This window comes from Bos grunniens, chromosome 19 (genome assembly GCF_055505025.1).
Source record: "Bos grunniens cultivar Pamir isolate PY7600 chromosome 19, Bosgru_T2T1.0, whole genome shotgun sequence".
NCBI classification, from domain to species: domain Eukaryota; kingdom Metazoa; phylum Chordata; class Mammalia; order Artiodactyla; family Bovidae; genus Bos; species Bos grunniens.
In genome coordinates, this window is record NC_141183.1 from 27480722 (window position 1) to 27494574 (window position 13853).

Consider the following 13853-nt stretch of genomic DNA (forward strand, 5'->3'; position numbering starts at 1 on the left):
GATCACAATAAACTGTGGAAAATTCTGAAAGAGATGGGAATACCAGACCACCTGATCTGCCTCTTAAGAAATTTGTATGCAGGTCAGGAAGCAACAGTTAGAACTGGACATGGAACAACAGACTGGTTCCAAATAGGAAAAGGAGTACGTCAAGGCTATATATTGTCACCCTGTTTATTTAACTTATATGCAGAGTACATCATGAGAAATGCTGGACTGGAAGAAACACAAGCTGGAATCGAGATTGCCGGGAGAAATATCAATAACCTCAGATACGCAGATGACACCACCCTTATGGCAGAAAGTGAAGAGGAACTCAAAAGCCTCGATGAAAGTGAAAGTGGAGAGTGAAAAAGTTGGCTTAAAGCTCAACATTCAGAAAACGAAGATCATGGCATCCGGTCCCATCACTTCATGGCAAATAGATGGGGAAACAGTAGAAACAGTGTCAGACTTTATTTTTTGGGGCTCCAAAATCACTGCAGATGGTGACTGCAGCCATGAAATTAAAAGATGCTTACTCCTTGGAAGGAAAGTTATGACCAACCTAGATAGCATATTCAAAAGCAGAGACATTACTTTGCCAACAAAGGTCCATCTAGTCAAGGCTATGGTTTTTCCTGTAGTCATGTATGGATGTGAGAGTTGGACTGTGAAGAAGGCTGAGCGCCGAACAATTGACACGTTTGAACTGTGGTGTTGGAGAAGACTCTTGAGAGTCCCTTGGACTTCAAGGAGATCCACCCAGTCCATTCTGAAGGAGATCAGCCCTGGGATTTCTTTGGAAGGAATGATGCTGAAGCTGAAACTCCAGTACTTTGGCCACCTCATGCAAAGAGTTGACTCATTGGAAAAGACTCTGATGCTGGGAGGGATTGGGGGCAAGAGGAGAAGGGGACAACAGAGGATGAGATGGCTGGATGGCATCACTGACTTGATGGACGTGAGTCTGAGTGAATTCCGGGAGTTGGTGATGGACAGGGAGGCCTGGCGTGCTGCGATTCATGGGATTGCAAAGAGTCAGACACGACTGAGCGACTGATCTGATCTGATTTGATCTGAGCTGATTCATGTTGATGTTTGGCAGAAATCAACAGAATAGTGAAAAGCAATTATCCTCCAATTAAAAATAAATAAATTTTAAAAAGAAAAGGAAAAAAAAAGAAGACGTGCATCATCTCTCAGCACCTTCTGCAGCCTCAAGGGCCCTCTCCTCACCCCTCCCATCTAGAGCCACTGGCAGGGTGGATTTGGAGCCCTGAGCTGCCATTCTTCTCATGTCCACCAGGGGCCGTCCCACACCTCCAAGAGCTTGGCATTTTAATTAATCTCGTCCCTCCTCGTCCTCCCATGTCTCCCAATATCACCTTCGGGTTTAAAGGCCCAGAGCAGCATTCCCTATTACCCAAAGAACCTATCTTTCTAGCCATCATGATTTAAGCTATCTTGTGGAAAATCAGCCCAATGCATTTCAATACCTCTCTGTTGAAGTTTCCTCCTCTGTAGAATGGGAGTGGTTTCCCACCTCTCTCAGAAATAACATATACAGTATTTAGCGTGGAGCCTGACACTCAGTCGGTGCTAATAAAAGGAAATCGTTTACCAAGGCTTCAAAGTCCTACTAATGTCTCTCTCTCCACAACTCTCCTGAGAGCTCTCCAGGCCAACAATCCTTTGATTTTTTGGTCAATGACGGTATGGGTTTCCTTGGGGTGGGATGTTTTTGTAGCAGGTACAAACTTCCCAGGCCACAAAGTGACCTGTGTGAACATTTTTATTTCCCATAATTGATTTTAATTGCCATCCGACACTACCTTGCAGATGCCGGATTTGCCGGCACCACGGGTGCAGCCGCCCTGCTGCGCCCGTGCCGTTGGGGCAGAGAGGAAGCGGCTATTTCTACGCTCAGTGCTCAGAACCGTGAGCACGAAGAATGGTTTGTAGCCGAACATCAGTGGGCACCGCACAAGGGAGCCCCTTGTTCCCACGTGCACAGAAGAGAAGGCCGGGGAGGACCGAGGGAGCAGACAGGCACACGGCAAGCTTGGGTCCGGTGGGATTGACCAGGAGAGGGTCTGCTGGAAACGATGGTTCTGTGTGGGAGGACATTTAGGCGTCCTTGAGCACCTGTGACGCGCCTCCCTGGCTGGGGGCTGCTAAGCTGGCGTCCTATGCCACCCAGCCTACGAACGCCTGACGTAAGGAGTCCCTTGAGGGAAGGCCAGAGGATCCGGTTGACAGTGCTGCTGCAGGAAAACAGGGTTTGGGAGGATTGGCTGATTAGATTCCAAAAAAAAAAAAAAAATTGCCATCCAAATTTTCCGTGTTGCATTGTATGGAAGCATTTTCTTAAAGAATTCAGGGTTTGCTTCAGTCAATTTTGTTTCTGCATCCTCTTTTCCCTGGGGTTTCAGCTAGTGCTGTCAGTAGGGAGAGGGCTTCTGATCTTGGTCACTTTCATTTTCTCTGCTGCATTCTGTGGGGTTCTGGTTCTACTGACCATCACTTTCTGGTCTCTGGTCACCCTGCTGGTGCTCGCAACTGGGACTGTTCACTGAGATGGCCGATGGTCCATCCAGCTTATGTCATCATATCGTATCCTCCTGACCCTCAGCCTCTTCTGGCCCCAGACCCTCTCTCAGCCACTTCTGTGGGAAACTTGGGAGAGGGGGCTGTCTCCGGGCCTTTTTGCCCAGATAAGCCACTCCACTGAGTCTCCTTACATGTACATACATGTCGGGTATTCCGAGAGGATGGTGTCTCCATGCCCTTGCCCAGGAAGCAGGCTGCTTCCTCTCTGAGCTCTGTGCTTCTCCATTCCAGCCCATCCTCTGGGTGGGAAGAGAATGCGCCTTCATAGTGTTTTTACTGAGCCAAGAACTTCAGTATTCCAGGCTTAGCTCCTTTTGCTTCTCTCTGTTTCTTCTGGAACAGCCCTGACCTGGGGACACCCTCGCTGCCATTTGCACTGGGGCAGGGTGGTATGACATACTAAGAAAGAAGCCTGCCACACCTTCACCCTCTCTTCTGGGTTCTCTGAGTAAAGGTCAATGCATGGCGGCAGCATTCCAGTGAAGTTTTGTGCTCATGGTGATGTGCAGGGTGGAACCTGGGTGAGGAATGATGGAGGTTTTCTGAGGTTTTTTGATACTCAGCTCCTTCAAAAGGCAGACGAGCCCGAATTCCTGCTATAGACAAGAGAAAACAGACTTTTCTGAAAGGAATTTTCTGGCAGCATGATGGGTAAGCTGTAGAATCACAAGATAGACTAGAGAACCGTATGAATTGGGCAGGAAGGCTGGGAGGTAGACCCACAGGCAGAACTAGTGAGGATGGGCCTGCTGATGTCGTGGTCACCACGACCCCTTGGTGCTGGCTGCCACGCCCCTAGCGTCAGAGGAGAAGCATCTCAATGGTCCCGGCTTCTCTGTGACCCTCAGTCAGTGTCCACGTCCTAGGCAGAAGAGCTCAGGATGAGTGGCCAAGCTGTCTCTGGCAGGATCTGGGAGAGGGAATGTGGCCCCACTGGGCTTCCATAGGGAATCCTGCCTCCTGCCCATCTAGGGATCTGCTCAGGCTTTGGATGCTAAGCAACCAAAAACAACAAATGCCATACATCTCTTTTATTTACCCAATTGTGCATTTGCCAAGAGGCAGTTTCAATCCTGCTTCATCTAGGCAGTCTGATACCTGGAGTGCTGCTTGTTTACACCGCTCGGAGAGCTTGCCAAGTCTGGTTAAGTCATACAAACAGACTAAGTGCTTTTTGATAGTTCTTATACCGGTCTTCTTACGATGGCTAATGTAGTGGTTAACATTTATTGAATCATGTCCCAGGCACTGAGCTAAGTGCTTTATGTTGATGATCTATTGGGTCTTAGTCGCTGCCATTCTTCCAAGGAGGAAACTGAGGCCAGATGGTCCCACATTCACATGGGTTTAAATGGGAGGAATGAAGACTTAAATTCAGGCAGCCTCTCTCCAGAACTTGGCTAGGAAAGGGCTCTGCTTTCCATAATCCAGTGGAGACAGACGTTAAACTAGTAAACACAGCACTGTGTACATGATTACAGTGAGAAGCGGGAAGGGAAAGAGCAGGGTGGGAGGAGGAAAAATAACAGAGCCAGATTCGTCCATAGGGCAGCGGGGGTCTCGGGAACGTCTCTGCAAAGTGCTTAATTTTAAGCTGTGACACCAGTGACAAGGATTAGCCAGGCAAAGCAAGGGAAAAGTGGCAACAGCCAATGACAAAGGCCTGAGGCAGGAGAGAACAGAATGTGTGTGAGGAATGAGAAAAGGCTAGTACAGCTGGAAGGGAAAAAGGGGTCCTCCGGGCAGGAGGCCAAGACATTTGGGCAGGGTCTCTGTGCTTTCTCAGCTCAGAACTCCTCCCCTCCTCTCATTGCTCACTCCCTCCTCCAGTCCTTATGCAAACCCTCCAGTGCTAACCTCCCAGCTGTCAGAATCCCACCGCTTCTCCCCACCTCCACAGCAGCCACCCTGGGCTCATCACTGCAATATCCCTTGGGTCCCTGTCTCTCTGCTTCTGCCACGTTCCTGTATCAGTTGCTACCAGCGCTAAAACAATCACACCCACCTCAGCTTCTCATCTCACAGGTGAAAAAGCCCAGTCTCACAAGGGTGTGCAATGTTCTCCAGGCTCTGGCCTCTGTGCTGCTACCCCTCCCTCCCTGGGCTGCAGGGCCAGCCCTGCTGTGTCTTCAGCACACCAGGCAAGCGCCTGCCTTCAGGCCTTTGCACTGGCTGTTCCCTCAGCCCGGCCCAGAATGTTCTCTGCACACATATCCATGGGTCCCTTGTCATTTGCAGGTTTGCCCAGAGATGTTCTCATGGTGGACCGGAGGGCAGAGACAGAAACACACAGCCCTGCCCTCAAGTCATGTCTATCCACAGCCTACTGCCCAGTCACAGGACTGAGCCTAAAGTCAGAGGGAGGGGCATAGGGACTGTAGACGGAACATGCCAGAAGACAGGGAGGGTGGAGGACTAGGGCCCTTTTGCACTCCACCTAGATCCCTTCACCTGAGCACCTCCCACCCCGCCCTCCCCACACACAGGGACCCACCTCCTTTAGTCATCATTTTGTTTTCATTCAACAGATATTTATTGAGCTTAGAGATGGGGCAAGCCTTGTTCTAGGCACTGGGGCACAGCGGCACATAGTCAGGTCCCTATCCTTTGGGAGCTTACAGTGTTGTCTATTGACAACACTCAGTGGACAGACACGGAGCAGTGGGAAGTGCATTGTGAGGCCTGGGAGGCACAGTGAGAAACCAGAGGCAGGGGGCCCTATCTGGGACGGAGCAGCCAGGAAAGTCCTTGTGAAACTGTACCTCAGATTGGAATTTGAACCCGTGTGTTGGGACTCGAACCCTGACAAAACCCTGCTTGGGACTCTAACCCACACGGCCAGGACTCAAACCCAGCCAGAACCCAGGGACTTGAACCCACGCTCTTTTAATTAGAATCACTCACCCAACTTACTGAGGCTCAGGTTCTTTGTGTCTCAGCACAGAAGGAATTCAGCAAGAGGCAAAGTGATAAGCAAGAAATAGATTTATTAATATAGGACACTTGTAAGAGATGCAAGTGGGCAGGTGAGGGAACTCTGCCCCGAGGATTGAATGGGCTACAATTTATAAAGGAAAAAAGGGGAAGGGAAAAAACTGCCTTCTTCAGGTAGACATAGATGCAGACGTAAGGCATACAAAATTAGCTCCTCCTTCATGTTAGGCAGGAAAGTGTCTGACCCTATGAGATCAAACTAGGATTATTAGTAGAAAAGTGATTTCTTCCATCTAGTGGCCTGGGGCATATCTTGTGATTTTGTTTATGGTTTTATAATTAAGCAAGCTTGCTTCATTGAATAATGTTCCAATAGCTTTCTGGAGCTATCGTTGACTTACAGTGACCTCCCAAAGTTTCCTAGGTTTCCTTTTCTATCTATAGTCCCCTACTGGGACTTCTACAACTACTTGTGTAACTATCCTATTCTATCCTTATCTGATAGAATGCTGAAGAAATGTTTGAGACGAACCCTAACGGGAGGAAGTGAGCCACGGGGGTATGTGGGAAAGAAGGCTTGGGGCAGGGCAGCTGCAGGTGCGGAGGCTCTGGGGCAGGAGTTCTGGGTGAGCCTGAGGAGCAGTGAAGAGCCCCAAGGCCCTGGAACTGGGGGGAAGCAGGTGAGCTAGTGATGATGACTGGGGCATCATGGGGCTCTGTGGTTTCACTTGTGGGCTCACTTGGATTTTACTCCAGGTGTGAAGGGAGCTATCAGAGGGTGGCAAGCAGAAGGCTGAATTGTACTTTCAAAAGGCCACCCTGCAAGAGAGGCAGGAAGCCCCAGGGGAAGGCTGATTTAGCTGTCCAGGAGAGAGTTAGTAGTGAGGGACCGTGGCAAGAGGTCAGCATACACCTTGGAGGTGGTCCCAATAGGATTTGCTGATGCACTGGAGGAAAGGGAGGCAGAAGTCAAGGAGGGCCCATGCTTTTCTCTGAACAGGGGTTGAGTGAAGCTCTTATTTGCTTAGATGGAGAGTTCCAGGTAGGGACTCAACTGTAGATGTCCTCTGGGAGGAGACGGTCTTTGAAACTGGGACAGAGCAACTGAGGGAGGTATGGTGTCTTGGGTGGGCGGGGGGAGCCGATTTTTGTGGGGAGAGCAAGAGGTCATTCGAAGGTCACTAGCTAATTCATTCATTTGGTAAAAACTTACTAAGCACCAAGGCTAAGCCAGACGCTTTTCAAGATGCTGGGGAAACAACAGAAAAGAGAGACAGTATCACCACTCTGATTTTGGTACCTTGCTTTCCAGTGGGGGAGACAGGCCATGAACACATGTAAAAGATAAGATTGTTTCAAAGATAAGATTGTTACAGGGAAACACAGGATAGTGGTAGAGGGTGACTGGGGAAGTCACACCTGGGCAGGGTCATCACCTGGGTCATCACCCAGGCAGCCCAAGGGACCAAACTCACAATCCCCAGGAAGACCTCAGCCCTGCTTGGCTTCTCTTTGTCCCCCAAAGAGGCTGCTGTGTCATGAGAAGGGGAGAAAGGGATAATGGGCATGGTGATCTTCTGAGGTCATTGGGAGGGACTTTGTCCCAGAGGAGAAGCCCCTGTGGAAAGGTCCTGGTCTCAAGATTCGGGCATTAGAAATTTCTGACAAACAGGTTGGAATGAAGAGTCAAGGAGGCAGAGAGCCTGTGATGAGATACACGACCACGTCTCTGCAGAGCAAAACTGCTCAGCCTGCTGCAAGATTTTTCTCTGAGAGCATGGAAAGGGGGCTGCTCCCTCTGTACTGGTTTGAGAGTTTCTGCTATGCAAAGAATTTTCTTTGTGCTTCCTGGAGCTTTATCCTGCAAAGTATGGGGGAGTGAAGTATGGAGTTTCTGAGGGCTCCTAAACCACAGCTCCCCTCTCAGCCATGCCATGGCAGAGATGGGGGCTTCAGGTGATCTGTCTGTGACTTTTGGGGACAGCAAGAAGTTCACACAAGGGAGTGATGTAGATCGACCAGACTTTAAAGAAGCAGACTCAGACAATCGTGTGCAAGCTTTGTGGGAGCTTAACTTGCAGCAAGTTAAAAGGCTAATACACGAGAGTTGTTGCAGAATATGGAGCAGGGGGGCGGTAAGATTTGGGAGACAGAAATTTATATGCACAGGAAGAGCATGGATATGGGGTGGAGGGATTGGGAAGGTTAGAGTTTTCATGCTTGAGTGAACTATGAACTATTTACTGAATTATGAACCACAGAAGGAGAAACAGATTTGGGGGGGTACGGGCTGCGGAGAAAAAGGGTCAAGTTCTGTTTGGGAAGTCTGGACACTTCTAGAGATATGGATCTGAAGTTTAGCAAAGCAGATGAACCCATAAATGCTGTCTAAGGTTACCAGGGCCTGGAGGGTGTTTGTGGCAGAGACAAGCCAGGTGATAACTCTGTCTCTTTTCTTTGTTTTTTGGGCCCCACTGAGAGCACAACTGCAGCCTCCCTTACAGTTGAGGGGCCATTTACGTGGCTTTGTTCTGGCCTATGATGCCATTTCTGGGCCTGGCCTGTTTCGGTTGCCAGTCCTCCACCATAGAGGTTGGCAGCCTTTTTTCTGCAAAGGGTCAGATGGTAACTTTATTAGGCCTTGTGAGCTACACAGCCTCCTCTACAATTCAACTCTGCCCTTGTAGTGTGAAAACAGCTGTGGCAATATGTCAACAATGGGTCTGACTGTGATGCAATAAAACTATGTCTACAAAACCAGGCCGACCCCTGCTCTGCTCTCTTCTATTTGCTGCCTGGGTTCTGGTGTCCAGGTCTCCCTCAGAAGCTGTGTATGGAGACTGGCACAGCCTTACTTACTCTGTCTAAGTCACTGAATGACTGCAAGGAACAGAGGTCCCTGGTCCTTTGCTCCCTAGCCTGCCTTTTATACAAGTGAAAAGTAAGCTTACAATGTGTTTAGCAAAATGAGATTTGGGGAGAGTTACCTCTTGAATGAGTTAATGTTTTTAAGACAAATTGGTATTGCTGTTGTTCAGTCACCCAGTCGTGTCTGACTCTATGCGACCCCGTGAACTACAGCATGCCAGGCCTCCCTTATCTCCCTCACCATCTCCCAGAGTTTGCCCAAGTTCATGTTCATTGCATCGGTGATGCCATCCAGCCATCTCATCCTCTGACGCCCTCTTCTCCTTCTGTCCTCAATCTTTCCTAGCATCAGGGACTTTTCCAAAGAGTCGGCGCTTTGTATCAGATGACCAAATCACTGTAGTTCCAGCTTCAGCCGAGTCCTCTTCAGTACCACAGTCTGAAGGCATCAATTCTTTGGCATTCTGCCTTCTTTACAGTCCAATCCTCACGATTGTACGTGACCACTGGGAAGACCATAGCCTTGACTATATGGACCTTTGTCGGCAGAGTAATGTCTCTGCTTTTCAACACACTGTCTAGGTTTGTCATTGCTTTCCTGCTAAGAAGCAATTGTCTTTTGATTTCATGGATGCAGTCAGCATCCGCAGTGATTTTAGAGCCCAAGAAGAGGAAATCTGTCACTACTTCCACCTTCCCCCCCTCTATTTGCCATGAAGTAATGAGGCCAGATGCCATGATCTTAGTTTTTGTAATATTTAGTTTTAAGCTGGCTCTTCCACTCTCCTCCTTCACCCTCATCAAGAGGCTCTTTAGTTCCTCTTCACTTTCTGCAGTTAGAGTGGTATCATCTGCATATCTGAGGTTGTTGATGTTTCTCTTGATTCTGGTTTGTAACTCATCCAGCCAGGCGTTTCTCATGATGTGCTCAGCATATAGGTTAAACGAACAGGGTGACAGCAGACAGCCCTGTCGTACTCCTTTCTCAATCTTGAACCAATCAGTTGTTCCATACAGGGTCCTAACTGTTGCTTCTTGACCTGCATACAGGTTCCTCAGGAGACAGGTAAGATGGTCTGCTATTCCCATCTTTTTAAAAACTTTCCAGTTTGTTATGATCCACACAGTCAAAGGCTTTAACATAGTCAATGAAAACCAGAGGTAGGTGGTTTTCTGGAATTCCCTTGCTTTCTCTATGATGCAGCGAATATTGACAATTTGATCTCTGGCCCCTCTTCCTTTTCTAAACCCAGCTTGGACATCTGGAGACTCTTGGTTCACATAATGCTGAAGCCTAGCATGCAAGATTTTAAACATGACCTTACTAGCATGGGAGATGAGTGCAATTGTCCGATGGCTAACACATTCTTTGGTACTACCCTTCTTGGGAATTGGGATGAGGATTGACCTTTTCCAGTCCTGTGGCTACTGCTGGGTCTTCCAGATTTGCTGACTTATTGAAAGCAACACCTTGATGGTATCATCCTTTAGGGTTTTGAATAGCTCTACTGGAATTCCATCGCATCCACTAGCTTTGTTTACAGCAGTGCTTCCTAAGGCCCACTTGACTTCACGCTCCAGAATGTCTGGCTCTGGGTGACTGACCACAGCATCATAGTAATCCAGCTCATTAAGGTCTTTTTTGTACAGTTCTTCCATATATTCTTTCCGTCTCTTCTTGATCTCTTCAGCATTTACTAGGTCTCTACTCTTTCTGTCCTTTATAGTGCCTATTTTTGGGTGAAATATTCCCTTGATATTTCCAGTTTTCCTGAAGAGATCTCTAGTCTTTCCCCTCCTGTTATTTTCTGCTAGTTTTATGGACTGTTCATTGAAGAAGGCCTTCTTGTCTCTGCTTGCTGTTCTTTTGAACTCTGTGTTTAGTTGGCTGTACCTTTCCCTTTCTCCCTTGCTTTTTGTTTCTCTTCTTTCTTCAACTATTTGTAAAGCCTCTTCAGATAACCACTTTGCCTTCTTGCTTTTCTTTTTCTTTGGGATGGTTTTGTTCACTGCCTCCTATACAGTATTACAGACCTCCATCCATAGTTCTTTAGGCATACTATTAACTAGATCTAATCCCTTGAATCTATTTATTACCTCCAATGCATATTTATAGGGGATTTGATTTCATCAGTACCTGGCTGACTTAGTGGTTTACCCCTCTTTCTTGAGTTTAAGCCTGAATTTTGCGATGAGAAGCTGATGATCTGAGCCACAGTCAGCTTTAGGTCTTGTTTTTGCAGGCTGTATACAGCTTCTCCTTCTTTGGCTACAAAGAATGTAATCAATTTGATTTGCATATTGACCATTTGGTGATGTCCATGTGTAAAGTCGTCTCTTGTGTTGTTGAAAAAGAGTGTTTGCAATGACCAGTGAATTCTCTTGGAAGAATTCAATAAACTGTTGCCTGCTTTGTTTTGTTCTCTAAGGCCAAACTTGCCTGTTACTCCAGGTATCTCTTGACTTCTTACTTTTGCATTCCAATCCTCAATGATGAATAGAACATCCTTTTTTTTTGGTGTTAGTTCTAGGAGGTCTTCTAGGTCTTCTTAGAACAGATCACCTTCAGCTTCTTTGGCATCGATGGTAGGGGCATCAGTCCAGTTCAGTCGCTCAGTTGTGTCCGACTCTTTGCGACCCCGTGAATCACAGCATGCCAGGCCTCCCTGTCCATCATCAACTCCTGGACTTCATCCAAACTCATGTGCATTGAGTCGGTGATGCCATCCAGCCATCTCATCCTCTGTCGTCCCCTTCTCCTCCTGCCACCAATCCCTCCCAGCATTATGGTCTTTTCCAATGAGTCAACTCTTTGCATGAGGTGGCCAAAGTACTGGAGATTCAGCCTCAGCATCAGTCCTTCCAATGAACACCCAGGACTGGTCTCCTTTAGGATGGACTGGTTGAATCTCCTTGCAGTCCAAGGGACTCACAAGAGGCTTCAGCACCACAGTTCAAAAGCATCAATTCTTCGGCACTCAGCTTTCTTCACAGTCCAACTCTCACATCCATACATGACCACAGGAAAAACCATAGCCTTGACTAGATGGACCTTTGTTGGCAAAGTAATATCTCTGCTTTTGAATATGCTGTCTAGGTTGGTCATAACTTTCCTCCCAAGGAGTAAACGTCTTTTAATTTCATGGCTGCAGTCACCATCTGCAGTGATTTTGGAGCCCCAAAAAATAAAGTCTGACACTGTTTCTACTGTTTCCCCATCTATTTGCCATGAAGTGATGGGACCAGATGCCATGATCTTAGTTTTCTGAATGTTGAGCTTTAAGCCAACTTTTTCACTCTCCACTTTCACTTTCATCAAAAGGCTTTTTAGTTCCTCTTTACTTTCTGCCATAAGGGTGGTGTCATCTGCATATCTGAGGTTATTGATATTTCTCCCAGCAGTCTTGATTCCAGCTTGTGCTTCTTCCAGTCCAGCGTTTCTCATGATGTACTCTGCATATAAATTAAATAAGCAGGGTGACAATATATAGCCTTGACGTACTTCTTTTCCTATTTGGAACCAATCTGTTGTTCCATGTCCAGTTCTAACTGTTGCTTCCTGACCTGCATATAGGTTTCTCAAGAGGCAGGTCAGGTGGTCTGGTATTCCCATCTCTTTCAGAATTTTCCACAGTTTATTGTGATCCACACAGTCAAAGGCTTTGGCATAGTCAATAAAGCAGAAATAGATGTTTTTCTGGAACTCTCTTGCTTTTTTGGTGGTCCAGCGGATGCTGGCAATTTGATCTCTGGTTCCTCTGCCTTTTCTAAACCCAGCTTGAACATCAGGAAGTTCACGGTTCACGTATTGCTGAAGCCTGGCTTGGAGAATTTTGAGCATTACTTTACTAGCATGTGAGATGAGTGCAATTGTGCGGTAGTTTGAGCATTCTTTGGCATTGCCTTTCTTTGGGATTGGAATGAAAACTGACCTTTTCCAGTCCTGTGGCCACTGCTGAGTTTTCCAAATTTGCTGGCATATTGAGTGCAGCACTTTCACAGCATCATCTTTCAGGATTTGGAATAGCTCCACTGGAATTCCATCACCTCCACTAGCTTTGTTTGTAGTGATGCTTTCTAAGGCCCACTTGACTTCACATTCCAGGATGTCTGGCTCTAAGTGAGTGATCACACCATCGTGATTATCTGGGTCGTGAAGATCTTTTTTGTACAGTTTTTCTGTGTATTTTTGTCACCTCTTCTTAATATCTTCTGCTTCTGTTAGGTCCATACCATTTCTGTCCTTTATCGAGCCCATCTTTGCATGAAATGTTCCCTTGGTATCTCTAATTTTCTTGAAGAGATCTCTAGTCTTTCCCATTCTGTTGTTTTCCTCTATTTCTTTGCATTGGTCGCTGAGGACGGCTTTCTTATCTTTCCTTGCTATTCTTTGGAACTATGCATTCAAATGGGAATATCTTTCCTTTTCTCCTTTGCTTTAGGTAGGGACGTAGACTTGAATTACTGTGATGTTGAATGACTTGCCTTGCAAACGAACTGAGATCATTATGTTTTTGAGGTTGCGCCCAAGTACTGCATTTCTGACTCTTGTTGATTATGAGGGCTACTCCATTTCTCTATGGGATTCCAGCCTACAGTAGTAGATGCAATGGTCATCTGAATTAAATTCACCCATTCCTGTCCATGTTTAGTTTTACCATCTCCTGCTTGACCATGTGCAATTTACCTTGATTCACGGACCTTACATTCCAGGTTCGTATGCAATACTGTTCTTCGCAACATCAGATTTTACTTTCATCACCAGACACATCCACAGCTGAGCATCATTTCCACTTTGGCCCAGCCGCTTCATTCTTTCTGGGGCCATTAGTCCTTCTCCTCTGCTCTTCCCAGTAGCATATTGGACGCCTTCTGACCTGGGGGACTCAGCTTTTGGTGTCGTATCTTTTTGTCCTCTTACACAGTTCATGGGGTCCTCATGGCGAGTGTACTAGGGTGGTTTGCCATTCCCTCCTCCAGTGGATCGTGTTGTGTCAGAACTCTCGACTGTGACCCGTCCATCTTGAATGACCCTACAGGGCATGGTTCATAGCTTCACTGAGTTATGCAGGACCCTTCACCACAGCAAGGCAGTGATCCAGGAAGGGGCCCTAGGAGTGGGGTTTTACCACAGTAAACGTCTGAAATGCATGGAGTTGTAGTGTAGTTGGGGGCAAGTGGTGAGGAGACCATTTTGGGGATCTGGAAAGATGGAGACCCATGCTATGCGATGGCAAAACATTTGGAAGGATGGTTGCTATATATGAGCAGGCCAGCTGTCCTCTGAGCTGACGTTCTAGGGGAAGTGGTTGTAAAACAGATCGTCATAGAGAGCTTTGGTTTTTGTAGGCAGTATTTAACAAGGTATTAGAATAAAAAGATGAGGCCAGGCAAAAACTGGCTAATTTGCAAGCAAAACTAAAATGAAATACGAAGATCCTAGAAACCTGGGGCCTTGG

The 13853-nt window shown here is 47.1% G+C and overlaps 1 non-coding gene across 1 annotated transcript; it reads left to right on the top strand.

Annotated features, from left to right (window-relative positions):
* The first annotated feature begins 1820 nt into the window (after window positions 1–1820).
* On the top strand, window positions 1821–1954 carry LOC147351873 (small nucleolar RNA SNORA43). Its single transcript, XR_015148493.1, has one exon. It is a non-coding gene; the product is annotated as a small nucleolar RNA SNORA43 (small nucleolar RNA).
* The last annotated feature ends 11899 nt before the right edge of the window (window positions 1955–13853 follow it).